Here is a 19,339-nt window from a genome sequence, read left to right on the forward strand (position 1 = left end):
TTATCCCAAGGGGAGTCTCTGACACACTTCAAACCAAACACACTGCTTCAGGGAAAACAAACAAATTTATTAACTATAAAGATAGATTTTAAGTGATTATAAGTCAAAGCAAAACAAGTCAGATTTGGTCAAATGAAATAAAAGCAAAACACTTTCTAAGCTGATCTTAACACTTCCAATGTCCTTACAAACTTAGATGCTTCTCACCACAGGCAGCCAGGCGCTCCCTTTTGATCAGCACTTCGGTTGCTTGGTGTGGTGTCTGTAGATGTAGATGGAAGAGAGAGAGAGAGAGCATGGCAAATGTCTCTCCCTTTTGTCATGTCCTTTCTTCCCTCTTGGTTTTGCCTTCCTCCTCAGGTCCCTTCAGAGCTAGGTGAGCATTATATCGCAGTTCCAAACTGAGCAAAGGAAGGGGGGTGACTCACTCGAGAGTCTAACAGATTCTTTTGTTGCTGCCTAGGCCAGCGTCCTTTGTTCCTGTGAGGCTGGACTGGGTTTGTCCCATATCTGTCCTGATAAGGTGTGAACATCGTCTCTGTTCTTGGAGAGTTTTTGCCTGGGCTTGCTTTAAGCCACGAGGATCCATTTTCAGCCTCATAATTATATACATGAAATTATAACCTGTAACATTACTGTAGCAATTACTATAACATCACTATAACAACTGTGCTCAGTGCATCATGAGCCTTCCGAAGACACCCAATGTGACAAACTTTGCATTGGATACCACACAATCATTTTATAAAGATGAAGGTGGGGGTGCAGGGTGTTCCCCTGAGGTACAGCGCATCGCAGAACTGTGAGAAAGAAACTGTCTCCTGTTGTTTGATTCCTGCGGTGTTCTGGGAAACAGGACTTACTGCATACTTCATACATAAGCAGGATTGCATGAAAGAAATACCTGACTTCAGCAGTTGCTCCTCCTAATGGAAACAATGTGCAGGATCCCAAAAATTGCTTAACTGCTCAGGTCACAAAAGGGTTAACAGTTTCATTATTAACAAGCAGCACAAAGTCCTATAGAAAAGCAAATTTATGTTCATGGAATCCTACATGGGCCAGATCCTCAGCTGGTGTAAATCAGTGCAGCTCCATTGGCTTCAACAGAGCTATGTTGATTGGGCACCAGCTAAGGATCTGAGCCACAGATGTTAAATTAGGAACACACCTCACCCAACTTTCTGCTGGTGCAAGATGTGGTGTGTTTGTCAATTATTATTAATTATTATTTGTATTATGGTAGCACCTATTGAACAACTGAGACTGGAACTTCATTCTGCTATGCAAACACACAGAAAGAGACAGTAACTTGATTGCTCTGTGCCTAAGTTTCCCTATCTGTAAAATGGAGAGAATAATAATTCCTTTTTCTATTTAGATTGCAAGGTCTTTGGGGCACAGACTGTCTCTCACTAGCTGTTTGTGCAGCAGCTGTCACAATGGAGCCCTGATTTCAGTGGGGGCCCCTTGACACAACTGAAATACAAACAGTGATAGCAAAGCAAGGGTGCCTTATGAAATAGAAGAAAGTAGTTACAATTGTGCAAAGTTGGAGAAACAGTTAACAGGATACAGTGGGATGCAACCATTTAATGAGAATCTCACCAGTAAATCACTATGCAGGAATATCTGTCCCGGGAAATTTGAGATGTGCCTGTTTTTTTTCTCATGTTCATCTATTCTGTTTTCTCCTCCTATCACGAGGCAGGAAGTTCACTATTCCTAGGTGAAGAGTATTGTCTGGTGAGTTAGAGCTGAGAGCCAGGACTCCTGATTTGTCTTCTGGAAGGGGAGTGGTGTCCAATGGCAAAAGGAGGGAGGACTTGAATTCTGCTCCTGGCTCTGGGAGGGGAATAGGGTCTAGTGGTTGGAGTTGGGGTAGGATGTAGCACTAGGACTCCTGGGCTCTCTTCCTAATTCTGCCACAAGCTTTGTTGTGTGAGGTTCAGCAGGTTGCTTTACCTGTCTGTGCTTCAGGTTATAAGTCTTCATCGCTACCCTATCTTATGAAATAATGGGCTAGATCTTCAACTGGTGTAAATCAGCAGAGCTCCAGTAACTCTAGCTGGGGCCTGGCTTTAATCGGTGAGCAATGGAACCTTTTCAAAGTGGTGCTGTGTAACGAAACCTCTTAATGTGCCTACTGCACTCAGAACTAATCTAGCTATGAACATTAGACCAGATCACTAGCCCCTTCCCATATACACTCAATTCTGTGGACAGTTTGACTACACAGGCAATGTCAGACTCATATTTGCAGCGTGAGCACCATGTGTCGGATTCTTGCAGTGAGCTATATGGGATGTTGAACTAGCGGCAGATGCTGTGCAGAGCAGCTGGGACATGTTCCCCTTTTGCTTTCTAGCCAGTCGCACTGTGTAAATACTTCCAACAGGAACAGAATAATAAAAGATATAAAAGCTAAAAAATGTTCTTCATTTTTCTCTCTTTAGCTCACTTGTTTGGCTGGATCTGGCTATGTGGAATGTAGGAGGACATTCATTTGTAGTTCATCCTTGAGTGTATCTCTTGATCTTAATTAAAAAAAAAAAAAAGAAGAAAATAAATAAATATCAGCGTTTGCAGCATCATCAAGAAAAGTGATTCATTTAAAGCAAATGCTCAAAGCTAATGAAAATTTTTTTTTAAAGTTCCAGAGTGTTTGTTTGATTTTTTGATTTATTTTTACAAAACCCAAAACTAAAGTTCTCTCCCCCCCAAATTTTTTTTTTTATTTTTAGCAAAACCTGAATATGAAAAAATGTTCATTTTTCTTGAAATTTTCCACTTTTAGTTTAGGAACCCAAAACCAAAATATTTTAATTCTTTCTGAAAATTTCTGTTTATTTTTGCCAAAACCCAAAACTGAAAGAAATTAATTTTAATTATTTTTTTTAACAAAACCAAATAATGTTTTTTTTTCATTTTCCTGGGATTTTTGATGAAGTTGAAACCAATTCCCCCACCGCTTCCTCCCATTTTCAGTGGCAAGAGAGAAATGGAGACAAAAATGACTAAATTAGAGGTGGAAAAATGAAAAATTTCTATAAAAATATTGAGAACAGTGAAATAGCTGTTCCTGTTTGGAACACACAGATCGAAAACAACGTCCAGGTTGTCAAGAAATGTCTTTTTTATTCTGGTTAATTACACAAATGCCACTTACTGTCTTTCCACTTCATCTATGGTCTCAGGCAATGGCACATTGTGTGTCTCTGGCAGTAGGCAGGTTGTGATGCCGGAGACAATAGGGGCAGTTCCATAGATTATCAGGGGCAGGGATGGGAACAATTCATCAGTCAGCCGAACAAGTGGAGCCATCATGCTACCAACCTGAGCCATGGTGCCGCCAAGTCCCAGCCCTGTCTGCCTGCAACCGCCATAAAAAGTACCCATCTGAGCTTGGGCTATTGGGCCAGAGCCCCAGCTGGTGTAAATGGGCCATTGCTCTGAAGTCAATGGAGTGACACACTAGCTTTGGACTTGAACCTTTGACTCCAATTTACATTCCAATGGAACAACGCTGAGTTACACCAGCTCTGGATTTGAACCATTGACTCCAGTGGAGCTATGGTCAATTTACACCAGCTGGGAATCTGGCCTCGTCGACTTCACTGCAACAATGCCAATTTACACCTGCTGGGGATTTGACCTCATTGACTGCAATGGAGAGATACCAGTTTACACCTGCTGGGGATCTGGTTCTTTCAATGTGTATTTCAGAGGGGATTTCCCCCATAAAAAGAAGATGTGGTCTGAGGATAGGATGCAGGAATAACTGAAATGGAGGCTACAGTGAAAATTGTGATTTACTTCTCACTTAAACTGGTGTAACTCTACTGATATAGCAAGATAAAAATACAGAGAGAGAAAAGGGGACGTATGGGCCGGATAGATAGAACTCTATCTCTGAGGACTCAAGTGGCATGGAGGGCTTGTACGGGCCTGTGCAGAGGGGTACATTTCACTCTGAGAGCACAAGTCAGCTCTGTGATGTCTACATTCACTACACTTTACAAGTCATCAACCGAGTTCCGTGGAGTGCAGCCAAGGTCGCAGTTTGCTGATAGAGCTTCCTAGGCAGCAGTGTGGTCTGGTGCTGGCTTCTAGATACCTGATCACCATTTGGAACAGCTCTCCAGAAAATATATAGGCACAGTTAAGTGATGCAGCCAGGGAGCCTTTTCCGATCACAGCAAAGACCATGCACAGGGTCTGCAGTTCTGGAGAGGGGGAAAAATAGGGCAGTTCAGCCTAAGTCAGGAGTGACTTAGGTATTGTTACAGGCAGTGTTGGTGTAGCCATGTCAGTCCCAGGATATTAGAGAAAAGGTAGGTGAGGCAATAGCTTTTATTGGACCAGTTTCTGCTTGTCTGTCTCACCGACAGAAGTTGGTCCAATGAAAGATATTACCTCACCCATCTTGTCTCTCAGTTATTGCAGGAATTCTAACCACAGACCAGTGATTCTCATGAGCAACAGTAAAGAAGTGAGATGACCTCTCCATATGGTATTGGTGCGGCCACCCTAAACAAGATTGGGTGATCCAATGGGCTTGGAGTCAGGATACCTGGGTTCTGTTCTCAGCTCTGCTGTGTGATCTTAGGCAAGTCACTTCACCTCTCTCTGTTTCTATTTGCCCTCCCAACCTTTGTCTGATTTGGCTCTTTAGATTGTAAGCTCTTTGCAAGTGATGGTCCATGCCCTAGTGTGTCTGTACAGCCCCTAGCACAATAGGGCCCTGATCTCATTTGGGGCCTTTAGGTATAACTGGAATAAAAATAATTATAATAATAACACCAGCCCGGATCCTCAGCTGCTGAAGACTATGGAGCTAGGCTGCTTGATGCCAGCTGAAAATCTGCTTCACTATGTCCAGTTCTAGTCCACACTTTAAAAAGGAAGTTGAAAAATGGGAGAGGGTGCAGAAAAGAGACTTGAGGTCTGGAAAACCAGTCTTACAGTGAGAGATTTCAGGAGCTTCATCTATTTAGCTTATCCATTGGGAGGTTCTGGGATGGCTTGATCATGGTCTATAAATACCTACACAGCAAGATGATTTCTGATGCAGAGGGCTCTTCAATCTACCAAACAAAGGCAAAATGAAATTGAGTGGCTGAAAATTGATGCTAGACAGATTTCAGTTAGAAATAAGGCTCACATTGGAATCTTTAAATTTAGTGAACATATTTCTAAAAGATGCTAGCTCAACCATCAGATGTGGGCTTGATGCAAGAATTACTAATGAGGTTCTCTGGCCCATGTTATACAGGAGGTCAGATTAGATGATAATGCTTAACTCTTATTTAATGCTTTGCATTGGTAAATCGCAAAAACTCTTTACAAAGGAGATCAGTGTCATTACCGCCAGTTATGGGGAAACTGAGGCACATAGAAGCAAAATGACTTGCTCAAGGTCACCCTGCAGGCCAGAGCAATGAATAGAACCTAAGTCTTCAGAGTCCCAGTCTAGTGGTTTGTTCACCAGATCACACTGCTTTCCCCATCTGGTCTTCAATCTGTGGGTCATATCTTCAACTGCTATAAGCTGGAAATACTACTAGATATATAAACTCTTCTTATGTATGGTCCAGCCGACTAGAATAGGACAAAGAACCACATTGTGTTAGTGTGGGATATAAAAATTTTATTAAAGTAAATGTTTGAAATGAAATATACACAGGTTGAGAGGGAAGGTACTGTACATCTGGGGTCAGGCTTGGGTTATGTTAGGTTACAGATACCGTTTGCAAGGATGAAAAGATACATACATATCGCATAACCGGCATAGACCCAGATTGGGGTGCAAGGGTTTTTAAATTGTCAGTGGGTAAGTGGGCTTGGGTACGCCACCCATGGAATGAATAAGGAGTCCAAGTCAGTATTGGTGGAGCGGATAGGTACATGGATGGAGTGCGTTCCTGGGTCTGTCAGGGAAGGAAGAGGGTAATTTCCCTGGTCGGCTGTCTCGATTACTCGGTGTGCTATTGGCGGTATCCGGTGATGTGTTCAGTATAAATGTCTCTGGACAACCTGATGGTGTTGGACACCATGAGCTGTCTCATGAGCCGGGCATAGCGTCAACCGACCCCGCACGCTCTCAGAACCAGCTCGTTGCAGGGGTCCCACGAGCCCCAGGCTCCCATGCTCAGGGTGTGTACCTGGACTTCGTAGCCCTGGGCTCTCAGGGTCTCGGCCAGCGGGGCGTACTTTGACTCCTTCTGTGCTCGGGCCTCTTGAAAGGCCGGTGACCAGTTTTCGAAAGGCACCATGACGTCCACCAGGAGGACCACCTTCTTTTCTGCGCCCATCACGACGATGTCGGGTCGCAGTCAGCTGTCTGTCCCAGGGATGGCGGAGTCGACGGTGATCTTCCCCAGGGACGGTGGGATGGCTTTCACTAGCCGGTTCTGGGATGGCATTGTGGCAGTGCCGCCAGGCTCCGGAGTGCTGCTTGCATCCACACAGGACGTGGGGCAGGGTCTCATTCGCAGTTGAACTATGCCAATTTATATCAGCTAAGGATCCGCCCCGCTGTTCCATGGTTAAGCAAATGCTCTGATGCCCAGACATTTTCACAGTTTCATAGAGTTTAAAGCCAGAAGAGACCGTTAAATCATCTGGTCTGAGCTCCTGCATGTCACAGGCCATTAAATTTCACCCCGTTACCACCCTATGTTGAGCCCAACAATTTCAGTTAAACCAAAGCATTTTAGTCTTAAGAGAACTAAACTGTTGTGTGCCCCAGTCCAAGAACAGGAGAGACCGAGGGGCCGACGATGTATTTGCAGGCTATTGATTAGGCTGGAAAAGGCCCAGATGATCCCATTAGATATGTGACTGTGCCTCCCCCCCCCACACACACACTGCAAAAGAAGAGGAAAACCCCCTAAGGTCCCTGCTATTGTGATCTGGGGGAAAATTCCTTCCTGACCCAAAATCTGGTTTTTAATTGGACCTCAAGCATGTGATCAAGACACACCAACTGGGCACCTAAGACAGAATTGTCATACAACCTCACAGCACTGGTCTATCCTGTCCGTGTTCCATCTCTAGCTGTAGGAGATTTGTACAAGAGTCCCTTGAACCCTTGGAAATCCCCTATTCCATCCCATAATGAGCAAATCCTCTCTCACCTTGTGGCACAAAAATATTAGCTAGGATATGCAGTCCAGCCAGGACCAAGGAAAAGGCCTGGGAGAAACGGCATCCAATGAAAATGATGGTGAGGATTTAGGTGAACTTGGCTGGAAAATCAACTGCTCCAAAGATCAGCTGGGTCTAGTAGACATTGACATTGAAGTTCTGCAGGTCCATGGCCAAGCTGTAATAGGAAAAGCTGGTGGAGAACCTGAGATGGATGGTGCAGAGATATGACCATGGGTTAGAGCTGGTCAGAAAATTGGGAGTGGTGGTCACAATTTTTTTTTGATGAAAATGGAAAAAACAATGTTATCTATATTTTCCACTGAAAATTTGTGGTGAAGATTTGAATACCAAAATATTTTGGCCAAAACAAAAATATTTCTGTTTAGAAATGCTGCTATGATGCCTCATGGAAACTGTAGTTTGGGTGCCTGATGTTCCCATTCTCTTCTATGGGCTGGACTCTCAGGTTGGACTACATCTCCTGTGATGCATCATCATCCTCCCTCTTGAAAAGGGAAGGCAGTGCATCATGGAAGTCCCTGGCTGAGATGTATCATGGGAGATGTAGTCCAGCCAGGCAGACAGTCCCATAGAGTACAACAGGGACATGCAACACCCAAACTACAACTCCCATGCAGTAGCATGTCAGAATTTAAATATTGAAGTATGTTGCAGTTTGAATGTTTAGTTTTTTCTATGAAAAACTGAAATTTTTTGCAGGAAGCAGACATTTTTGCAAAAAACATTTGTTTAATCAAAACTCCAATTTTCTGCCAAAAAACAGTTTTGGCAGAAAAATTTTGACCTACTGTTAATACATATCTAGGGCCCTACCAAATTCACAGTCCATTTTGGTCAATTTCACAATCATAGGATTTTAAAAATAATAAATTTCATGATTTCATCTATTTAAATCTGAAATTTCATGTTGTTGAAAGCGTAGGGGGTCCTAACCCAAAAAGGAGTTTGGGGGGATCACAAGGTTATTGTGTTTGTGTGTGTTGGAGGGGGTGTTGTGATACTGCTGCTTTTATTTCTGTGCTGCTGCTGGTGACAGTGCTGCCTTCAGAGCTGGGCACCCAGCCAACAGTCGCCACTCTCCAGCCACCCAGCTCTGAAGGCAGTGTAGAAGTAAGGGTGGCAATACCGTGACACCCCCTAAAATAACCTTGCAACTCCCTTTTGGTCAGGACCCCCAATTTGAGAATCAAATCTATATAGTATAGGGTAAAAACACACAAAAGACCAGATTTCATGGTCTGTGATGCATTTTTCATGGCCATGAATTTGATAGGGCCCTATACATATAGGTAAACCTTTACTCTCCTTGTATTTGAGCTGTAGTACGTAGCACTTAGACAACTGCATTTCATCTATAGACCTTGTTATCTTCATCGTCCAGGTGTGGTTCAGAAGTGGCTCGTCTAAGGATGCAGGGGGAGTGTGGTTTAGAGCACCAGACTGGAGGCCAGGACACCTTGGTTCCATTCCCAGATCTGCCATTGACCTGCTGTGTTAACTTAGGTAAGTCTGTCTTCCTCACTTTCATTCTCTCACCCCTTTGTCTATTTAAACTGTCAGCTCTTCAGGGCAGGGACTGTCTCTCATTAAGTCTGTGCAGCACCTGGCACACTGTGGACCCTGAAGTTAGTCAGGGTCTGTGCAGCGCCCAGTGTTGGCTGGGTGCTGTGCTCATTTACACCAGTAGAAGAGCTGGCCCCTTATGCTTCAATATCTTTGCCTCAGCAAAATGAAAGAGCCCACTTGCCATATGCAGGAGACTCCGCAGGAGATTTTGCGCATGGTGGGTGTGCATACCAGGTCTGTGATGGTATGGCTAGATTTGGCTGAGGACAGTTCCTTCTGCATATTGGATTTCAGTACCTAGATGGAGACGAGAGCATGCTCCAAATGGTATCCGTGAGAATGAAGCAATGAGTAGCAGGGACAAGTGCTAGTTAATACCATTGTGTATGAAGTTCCCAGCACTGCTCAAATAAGGCTGACCCAGACTGAAGGTTTGGATTCCTCTACCTACACGGCCAGATCCTCAGCTGGTGTAACTGGGATACAATCATTGCCTTGATGGAGCTATGCCCATTTACACCAGCTGGCTATCTGGCCCCACTGACTCTAATGGAACAACAGTCAGTTTACACCATCTGGGGATCTGACCCCAGTGACTCCTTTGAAGCAATGGCCAATTTACATCAGCTGGGGATCTGGCCCCATTGACTCCAGTGGAGTGATGGCAGATTTACACCAGCTGGGGATCTGGCCCAATAATTTCATGCACACTTCCCTGTTGACAATTCAGCTGTCCACTGATAGCTTAGGGCATGGGTCAGCAACCTTCGGCACGCAGCCCATCTGGGTAATCCGCTGGCAGGCCGTGAGACATTTTCTTTACGTTGACCACAGGCACGCTCCCTGCTTTCCCCCCTCCGCAGCTCCCAGTGGCCACGGGGATATACTGGCTGCCATTTCCTGGAGCTCCCATTGGCCAGGAATGGCAAACCCTGGCCACTGGGAGCTGTGGTGGGGCTGTGCCTGCGGTCAGTGTAAACAAAATGTCTTGCGGCCCCCCAGCAGATTACTCTGATGGGCTACGTGTCGAAGGTTGCTGACCCCTGGCTTAGGGATACAGGTATCCCCTGATTGGGTCAGACCAGTGGGTTCTTCCAGCCTCTGACAATGGCCAGTACCAAGTGCTTCAGAGGAAGGTGAAAGAAACCTTTCAGTTATGGTATAACCTGTCCCCAGGAACAGGGTCCTCCTAACCCTCACTAATTAGAGATCAGCGTATGCCCTGCAGAATTCAGACTGATGGGAAGGATGGTCTAGTAGTTTGGGCACTAGCCTAAAATTTAGATGCCGGGTTTAATTTTCCTTCTGTACCACAGATTTCCTGTATGACCCTGGGCAAGTCACTTAGCCTCTCTGTGACTCAGTTCCCCATGTGTACAATGGGGATAATAGTGCTCCCCTGGTTCATGGGAGAGCTGTGAGGGTAAATACATTCAGGAGTGTGTGGTGCTCATAGATCATAGAATACCGGGTTTGGAACGGACCTCAGGAAGTCATCTAGTCCAACCCCCTGTTCAAAGAAGGTGATAGGGCCATATAGGGCATTTAAATTAATAGTTTACATCCCTTCCAAAACTCTTGTTTATTTTTTATTAAATCCTTCCTTTGGATTTTCTCCTTATCTGTATAAATATCTGATCCTTTCCTGAATCCTGCTATGTTTGTATCTTGTAGCAGTGAATTCCAATGGAAATTATTTGTGAAAAAGTATTTACTCTTATAAGTTTTAAATGTGCAGTCTTTACATTTCAGCAACCAGCCTCATCAACCCCAAATCTTCAAAAATCATGGTTTACCCTCACCTCAAAAAACCCTGAGATTGTCTTAAAAAAACATGAGATTTTCAATATATAATAAAAGTTGGGTTACGTTTATTTCCTTTCTGTTTTTTTAACTTTAAAAGAGGCTTGGGTCACATTTTCAAGCTTTTCTCCAAAACTATGAGTACTGGAAAGTTACTTTTTTTTTTTTTAAATGAAAGCCAAGGTTGTCACAGAATGACCTCTCACCAGTAGTCCATGGCATCAGATATCATCAGACTCACAATAAAATTATAAGTGTTGATGGCACTGCATTGTCTTATTCTTCCATTCTGGGAACAAACATTCCCAGTCTACCTTCTCCATCCCAGTCATTGTTCTGCATCTGTCTGTCTGTCTATCATGTTCCTTCTTATTTTCCTCCTCTCCACACTAAATAATCCAAGTTAGAGTTGGTTGAAACTCAAAACGTCCATTCTGTGTGAAGTTCCAACATTTTGAAATTTCCTTTCGTCCCGAATTGGAACAAAAAGTCAAAATTGCCACTGGAATGGAATTTCAAAAAAAAAAAATTCATTTGAGAAATATAGAAACAATCTAATCAAACCAAAACATTTTGATAAGGTATTTTGACTTCACCATTTTGACTTTCATATGTATAATATAATAATATATAATTATATTTTCCTCAAATATTCAGCCTGAGGCAGACACTCAGCATGGAAAATTTTAGCTTGAACAGTTATTGTTTAGGAAACTTATAGGCAACTGAAAACAGGGTCTTATAATGGGAAGTGTCAGGCAACCTTAATAATAAATGGTGCTAACAGGCCTGCCTATTAATTAATCATATTATATTATATTATAGACAAAATGTAGTGCTTTTGACCTTAAAAAAATTTTGATAATTTTTGATGAAAATTTTAAGGCCATCAATAAGTTCCCATGAAATGTTTCCATTTAATCAAATCAGCATTATCTGATGGACTACTGTTCTGTTGGAACATTTTCCACCAGCTGTAGTCCCAATTTATGGCTAAGGGTCTGGCCAGGCTCTAATTCCATCTCTTTGTTCACTCTATTTCTGCCACATCACTTTATGAGAGGGTGACCAGAACAGAATACATTATCCCCAAACTTCATACTGCAGCTTTGTAGAAGCCTGTCTCCCTGCGCTGGACCCAGGGCCTGGATCAGCCCAGTTTCTGGTGGTACATCATAGGAACACCACTTTAATGCTGCCTTCCTGTTCTCCACAAACCTTGCTTTAGGTCTTTTTTTTTTCGAATAAGTTTCAAGCTGTTGTTTTTGCAAAGAAGATCTTGAAAGCATGACCTGGGTGCAGATGCCTGCCTGAGTTTGTAGAGAGCCTGAAACAATAACTTGGAGAGATGTGAACAATCATTTTAAGGACTTATAGGCAGAGCTTATTTTGTGGAAAGGGCATGAATTCCCCTCCCACCCCAATATTAACCCCAGTTTGGGCCACCTGGTTTGTCTATGGGACCATAAAGGCCTCTATGGATTCTTTACCTGAGTGCTGAGTTTGTCTCCTTCTTCCATTTTCCCATTGATTCTGGCAACCTTTCTCAGCCCTTTTACTGCCTGTTCCGGTTTTCCTGATATCACCAGCCAGCAGGCAGACTACAAACAACCTGCCAACAAGACGAAGCCAAGACAATAGCTTTGATTCTCAGTTACACTTCTCTCTTAGAGCTGGGAGTAGAATACAGGAGCCCTGACTCCCAGCCCCTACCCTTCTCTAACCCACTAGACTGAACTCCTTTGGCTCTTGGAGGGAAGTGGTGTCTAGCAGTTAGAGGAGAGAAGAGGAAGTAGGTGCTGTCAAGACTCCTGGTTTCTATTCCTGGGTCTGGGAGGAGAGCGGGGGAGTATCTGGTTAGACTGATGGGATGCAGGAATCCTGGGTTCTTTGGGAGGGAAGTGGTATCTATTGGTTAGAGCAAGGAAGTGACTGGGAGTTAGCAAGGCTAAAGAAGGTCTTAAATGGTCCTCTATCCAAGAGGTACATTACACACCTAGGAAGGGGGGAAAGAGTTGCCAGAAATAATTCAAGCTATTGATCAGCCTACGTACCAGGAATAAAGAAAGAAGACAAAGAAAGGCAGGGAGACAGTGAGCTGTAGCCAGCGCCAATCTGGGATAGCGTAGGCCACTCCAGCCAGAATGAATTGCCCAGTAGTGTAGGAGTATCCATTGATGGTGCCCACGATGGCCCAGACATTGGTGGGGATCCACTCTATGCCTGGGTAGAGAAAATGTGGGACCCACTCAGTCGGTATGTAGTGCAGTCCCCTCCCTCACTCTGTGCCTGCTCTGCAGAGGATATGAGTCTAGGACGCACTAAGGAGGCAGTGTTAGCTCAGGCTGTAGCAGTTTGTAAGTTTTAGCTCTGGAGGTCACTGGTTCTGATTCGAGAGTGCTGGCTCTCTTTCTCTCCCTTTCACACACACACACAGCATGATCTGGGATTAATAGTCAGGACTCCTCGGTTCCATTTCCAGCTCTGGATGGAGGAATAGGGTCTAGTGGATTAGAACAGGAGCAAGGCAAGGAGTCAGGACTCCGGGCTTCCGTCACTGGCTCTGTTAGCAGCGTGTGTTCTGTGGGTTAGAGCAGGTGAAGAGGGCTGAATGTCAGGACTCCCAGCTCTGGGGAGGCTGAAGTGGTGCATACGCTTGTGCTGGGCCCACTACACAGGGTGAATTTTGTTCTGTCCTGGTTGTCCCAGGAGCAGACAACAGGTGTCTGGTGCTATCAGAGGCAACTTTATAAGATTGACTGGAAAGTAACTTGCCTCTGCTCCTTAATCCACTGGGATCATTCAGACCTGAAGTGCCTACTTACACAACGAGACAGAATTGACTGAGATCCCAGAAATGGCCAGGCCAGTGAGGAAGGGAAAAACGCAGTACATGGTGAAGTTGGGGGAGAAAGCAGCACAGATACCTGTTACTGCCATTTGCAGGTAGCACCAGATCAGGAGGGCTTTCCAGCCAAACCTGCAGCACAGAGAATAGAGTTAATGGGGTGGGGATGGGGGGAAGAGAGATCAGGAAGCTGATCCAGGGCGGGGAATTTGGAGGCTGGTATGGCCACCTATTACTCCTACTTTGGTGATCTCAGCTGCCTCTCAGCACTGTTTGCAATGGAGAGTGTGTGAACCAAAATTCAGGGTTAGGCATTAATTTGAATGCATGATGTTATCCCAGTACACTTCTGCCGGTGCCCCTCAAGCCCGAACTGCAGCCCTCCTGCTGTTCCAGCCCTGGCTTCCCCTCCCCCATCTCTGTGGTGCCCCTCAACCATAACCCTGTTCCCTCTGCCAATTCGTATCAGTTGTGACCTGCAGCATTCCCAGCAATCCCTCCCCAGGGCCACTACACAGTCCTGACCTGCAGGCAGTAGATACATAACCATTGTGACATGTTTTTGGTACTGGGGTTGGTGTGGCTCCAGCTCACACTAGCAACATGAAAGCGTGTGGAGCTCGGAGTCGCAGCCTCACCATCTCACCTGTCCGCGAGGCGTCCAAACACAGCTGACCCCACCAGCACACCAGCCATGTAGAGCGACTATACCATTTGCCAGAGCATCCTGGACTCACACACCAAATCCCGCTGCGTGGGGGGAAGAAAACAGAGACCAGTGAGAGCTGGAACTTTTTGGAAGTGCCTATGGGTGGCGGGGAGAGGAGGTTGGACATGCTGTAGCCTGGTCTGTAGAGAGGATTTGATCCCCGGGTCTTGATATTTTGCTCCAGGCAGACACAGAGATGGGAAGAGGTGGCTTTGACCCACACTTGTGCTCCCCCTTTCTAGACCCTACTTAACCCCTGGGGTGTGTGTAGAGTGGACTCGGAGCTTCTCCATCTTCCACTCTTCCTCCTGATGCCCCTGGGAAGCAGAGCTCAGTGCAATCAGGCCACACCCCCTATGCTGGGGACCTGGGAGTGGAGCATTTTTACTGGCCTTCCCACAGGGCTGGGTTATTAAGGGGCTATTCACACCCTCCACACTGAAAATCTGAGCCCTAAAAATCAGGCCCTGAGGTGGACACCCATGAGTAAAATTGGTATACAGAGAACCCATAGGCTCAAGTGTGTGTATGGGTGGATGGGGAGATTTATATTGGTCAGTCAGCAAACCTGTTATAGTACAAACAGTGGGTGTGGTCCTCTTGCCCTGTACCTTGTAGAGTGCCATGCATCCAGGTTTTCCCGGGGTCATCCCTCTTTTGAGGTAGTTGCCTGGGATATCTGTCAGGGTACTCAGTGCACCCTGCCAGTTTTACAGGCTCAGGATCATCTTGGATGTCCCATTTTTTTGTACCTCAGAGGTGTGATGGGTTGGGAGCTGCCAACTGATGTGCCAAGACTACTTCTTTCCCTGCCAACTCGGGACCCCAGCACCCTGTCTTGCTGAGCCAGACACGCCTGTCTGTTCCAACACAGACCCAGGGTCTGAATTACTTGCCCCGCAGCTGCAGGCTTAACTGAAAGCAGCTAACAGAAGTGTTCCTGTTGTTAATACTTAGATGCCCAACTCCTAGTGGGGTCTAAACCCAAATAAATCCGTTTTACCCTGTATAAAGCTTATACAGGCTAAACTCATAAATTGCTCTCCCTCTATAACACTGATAGAGAGATATGCAATGCTGTTTGCCCCATCCCCCAGGTATTAATACATACTCTGAGTTAATTAATAAGTTAAAAGGGATTTTATTAAATACAGAAAGTAGGATTTAAGTGATTCCAAGTAGTAACAGACAGAATAAAGTGAATTACCAAGTCAAATAAAATAAAACACGCAAATCTAAGACTAATACGGTAATACAATTGAGTACAGACCAAATCTTACCCTCAGAGATGTTTTCATAAGTTTCTTTCACAGACTGGATGGCTCCTAGTCTGGGCACAATCCTTTCCCCTGGTACAGCCCTTGTTCCAGCTCAGGTGGTAGCTAGGGGATTCCTCATGATGGTTTCCCCCTTTGTTCTGTTCCACCCATTTATAATATATCTTTTGCATAACCCTTTCTGGGTTCCCATCTCCTCCTTCTCAATGGAAAGACACCAGGTTAAAGATGGATTCCAGTTCAGGTGACGTGATCACATGTCACTGTAAGACTTCATTACCCACTTGCCAGCACACACCTATACAGGAAGACTTACAGGTAAAACAGAGCCATCTGCAGTCAATTGTCCTGGTTAATGGGAGTCATCAAGATTCCAAACCACCATTAATGGCCCACACTTTGCATAATTACAATAGGCCTTCAGAGTTATATTTCATATTTCTAGTTTCAGATACAAGAGTGGTACATTTATACAAATAGGATGATTGCACTCAGTAGATTATAAGCTTTGTAATGATACCTCACAAGAGGCCTTTTGCATGAAGCATGTTCCAGTTACATTAGCATATTTTCATAAAATCATATACAGTGCAACGTCACCAGAGGTGGCAACCCTACTACCTTGTGTGGTCAGTTATACCTGTGCCAAGGGGGAAAAACAGTCTACCAGATCACAACAGTAAGAGATTTGGTGGAAGGACTGTCTCTCACTGTGTATATATATAGAGCCTAGTGCAACGTAACAGTCTACAAGCTATTGTGTTGTATTGGCCTAGCACATATAGATCTCAAAGGCAATCTAGGGCCCCATTGTGCCATGTGCTACCCAGACCCCAACTGAGATCAGGGCTTCATTGTGCCAGGTGCTGCACAGACCCTGACTGAGATCAGGGACCCATCATGTCAGGCGCTGCACAGACCCCGATCGAGATCAGGGCCCCAGTGTTCTTTACCCACATAGTTAGAGACTGTCCCAAAGAGCTTACATTCTAAATAGACAAAGGATGGGAGAGGAAACAGAGAGGAAGTGATTTGCCCACAGCAGATCAGTAGCAGAGCTGGGAATAAAACCCGGGTCTCCTCGTGTTTCAGCCCAGTGCCCTAGGCACTGATCCACACTGCCTCCCTGTGACAGCACTGCCTGGGCTATAGCAGAGTCAGGTTTCTCTCACCTCAGTTATAATGGTGTCAGTGAACAGGCGCTTATCATAGGTCCACCCGTCTACACATGGCTCAGTATCCAGCTCTATGGTGTGGATGCTTGTGGCATTTGGGTTTAGGAACTGCCACTGGGTGGTAACAAACCGTTGGCACTTCTCCGGCTTATGGCTCCTGTCCATGGGAATGGATACCCGGAGCATCTCTTCAGCATTTAGGCTGGCTGGGAGATTGGCACGATGGGTGTAGTTGGCCATGATGCGCATTTGACAGTGATGATCTGGAATCCTGGCAGTGAAGTTCTGCAGGAGGTTCTGGCTGGCCAGCATTAAGACTGGGATGGCCAGGAATGCCACATGCGTGACTTGGAAGCTTCCCTGCCACCAATGCGGTCCAGAAGTTCCGAAAAACTCATGGCTCTCGGGTGGCGCTGGGTCGATCAAAAACAAGCCCAATGATGGATGAGAAGAATACGCTCTTCCCCTGTGTTAGCAAAATATCTCAGTGGTTTGGCCAAAAAATAAGTGCTCAGTGGTGCTGATTCACACCATAAAATGGAAGTATGGCCACTTGGGATGCTTATGCTGAACTTCCTGTAAGGTATGTGCTTCCCAGCAAATAGTCTCTTAATACCACAGGTTAAAATTGCAGAAATTGGCTTAATAACTTTGCAGATTCCCACCTGCATTAAGTGTCTGTTGTTTTTCCTGTTGCTGCAGAAATCCCAGGTTAACTGGTCCCAGTTTGTAGTGGCAAACCATTCAGTCCCAAGTCAGTGAAAAAGACACCAGTTCCAGGAATGCTAGATGGATTTTCTGCCAGGATTGAGTCCCTTCTAATCTCCAGGTTTTACCCTCTTGCAAACGGACCCATTGGTATATAAAGGCTTGATGTGCTCAGCCAGTTAAAGTTTTACTTTGCTTATTTGGTGGGTTAAGTCAGATAGGAAAATGTTTGACATGATATGGCGCAAAGGGCAGTGCTGGCAAAGGAACAAGTCTGCAGCATATAGGAGACAAGAATGATGACCTTGGTTAGTATATTGGTGTTATAGGATGGGTGTAGCATGGCTTGGAATCTGGGCTGGATTGTGTATCATTTACGGCTGATGTAAAACGGTACTATTTGCTCTTGGGAGATTTTCGAAAGCGCTTTAAAGAAGCACCCAGGTCCTCTTAACTTTTTGTTCTTAGGAGAGGAAATACCTCTTCCACACAAGACATAATTAGACTGTGGAATTCAGTGCCACAAGAGGCATTTGATAGTTCCACCCTACCCCAAGTTTGTGGGCCAGGGCCCCAACTGGTGTTAACTGACTTTGGTGAAGCAAGGCCAGTTTATGCCAGCTGGAGGTCTGATGCATCCGACTCACCTTCTGATCATGTTTCGCTTTGTTTTCCATTGTAACACTTCCGTGTTATTCACAGTCACAGTTTTTAAGGTCAGAAGGGCCCCCTGTGATCATCTAGTCTGACCTCTTGCATAACACAGGCCATAGGACTTGATCAGTTCCTGCTTGAACAAAAGTTTATCTTTCAGAAAAAGTCTTGATTTTAAAATTGCCAGTGATGGAGAATCCATCAGAGCCGTTGGTAAGTTGTTCCATTATGTGCCTTATATGTAAATCAGAGCCCTTTATTTCTAGTCTAAAGTCCATTGTGGATGGAACAGATGCGTTGACTTCTGAGGCTGAATGCCTGACTATTTTTGGCCTGTATAGTAGTTCTAGGTGTCCCTCCAAGATGATATCTCATGTTCGATTAACACCATGTGTGTGTTGGGGTCCATAATTCATTGACAACAGGCTGTGCCTTTCTCTCAGAAGACAGGAAAATGGCTCCCTAAATGAACTGTCATAGTGAGAACACAGGAATTGCCAGACTGGATCAGACCTGGGGTCAGTTTAATCCTGGGGACAGCACTAGATGTTTCAGAATGTGTGAGAATGCCAGAGTAGTCAGATGTGGGATAATCTTCTGGCCCCATCAAAATCTCATCCTAATTTTGAATAGTTAAAGGTGGAGGTTTAAATAGTTGAAGCAGGAGGTTTAATATTGTATCTATTGGGTTCCTGGGAAGTGGGCGGGCTTTGCCCGCCCACTGCTAAAGGATCCCCCCCCAGCCTAAGGGGAGGACCCACAGGACCACAGAAGCCCACTGATTACGGGGGACAACTAATAAAAGAACAGGGATGGGAGTGTGGTCAGAGGGTCATAAGAAGGGAGCCCGACAGGGACACCGAGCAGAGAACCCCGAAGTTAGGGGATCCTGGGGTAGTGACGGGCTCCAGGGGCTATTTAAAGGGCCAGGGCTCCAGCTGCCTCTGCCACCCCAGTCCTTTAAATAGCCGCTGGAGCCCCGCCACCCCCATGCATTCCCCAGGGCTCTCGCGGCTATTTAAAAGGTCCAGGGTTAAAGGGGTAGAAGCTGGGGAGCCCCGGGCCCTTTAAATAGACCCCAAAGCCCTGGGATATCAGGGAGCTTGGGGGCTATTTAAAGGGCTGGGGCTCCAGCTGCCTCTGCTGCACCCCCTGCCCTGCCTCAGCCCGCTCTGCACCCCGTGCCCACAGTCTGCTCCTGTCAACCCCCCTGCCCTGTCTCCAGTCAACCCCTGCCATATACCCCTGCAACCCTGCCCAAAGCCAGCCATCCCCACACACACTGCTGCCCGCACCAGCCCTGCACACCCTGCCCTGTCTCCAGCCAACCCCTGCTGCATCCCCCTGCGGCCCTGCCTGAAGCCAGCCTGCCCCACACACCTCCTGTCTCCAGCTGACCCTGCACCCCTTGCCCTGCCTGCAGCCA

General features: G+C 45.7%; 1 pseudogene; it reads right to left on the reverse strand.

Moving 5' to 3' along the window:
* Positions 1-2,479: 2,479 nt before the first annotated feature.
* LOC116838766 (solute carrier family 22 member 6-A-like) lies at positions 2,480-16,949 on the reverse strand (annotated as a pseudogene).
* Positions 16,950-19,339: the final 2,390 nt, after the last annotated feature.

This window comes from Chelonoidis abingdonii, chromosome 17 (genome assembly GCF_003597395.2).
Source record: "Chelonoidis abingdonii isolate Lonesome George chromosome 17, CheloAbing_2.0, whole genome shotgun sequence".
Taxonomy (NCBI): Eukaryota; Metazoa; Chordata; order Testudines; family Testudinidae; genus Chelonoidis; species Chelonoidis abingdonii.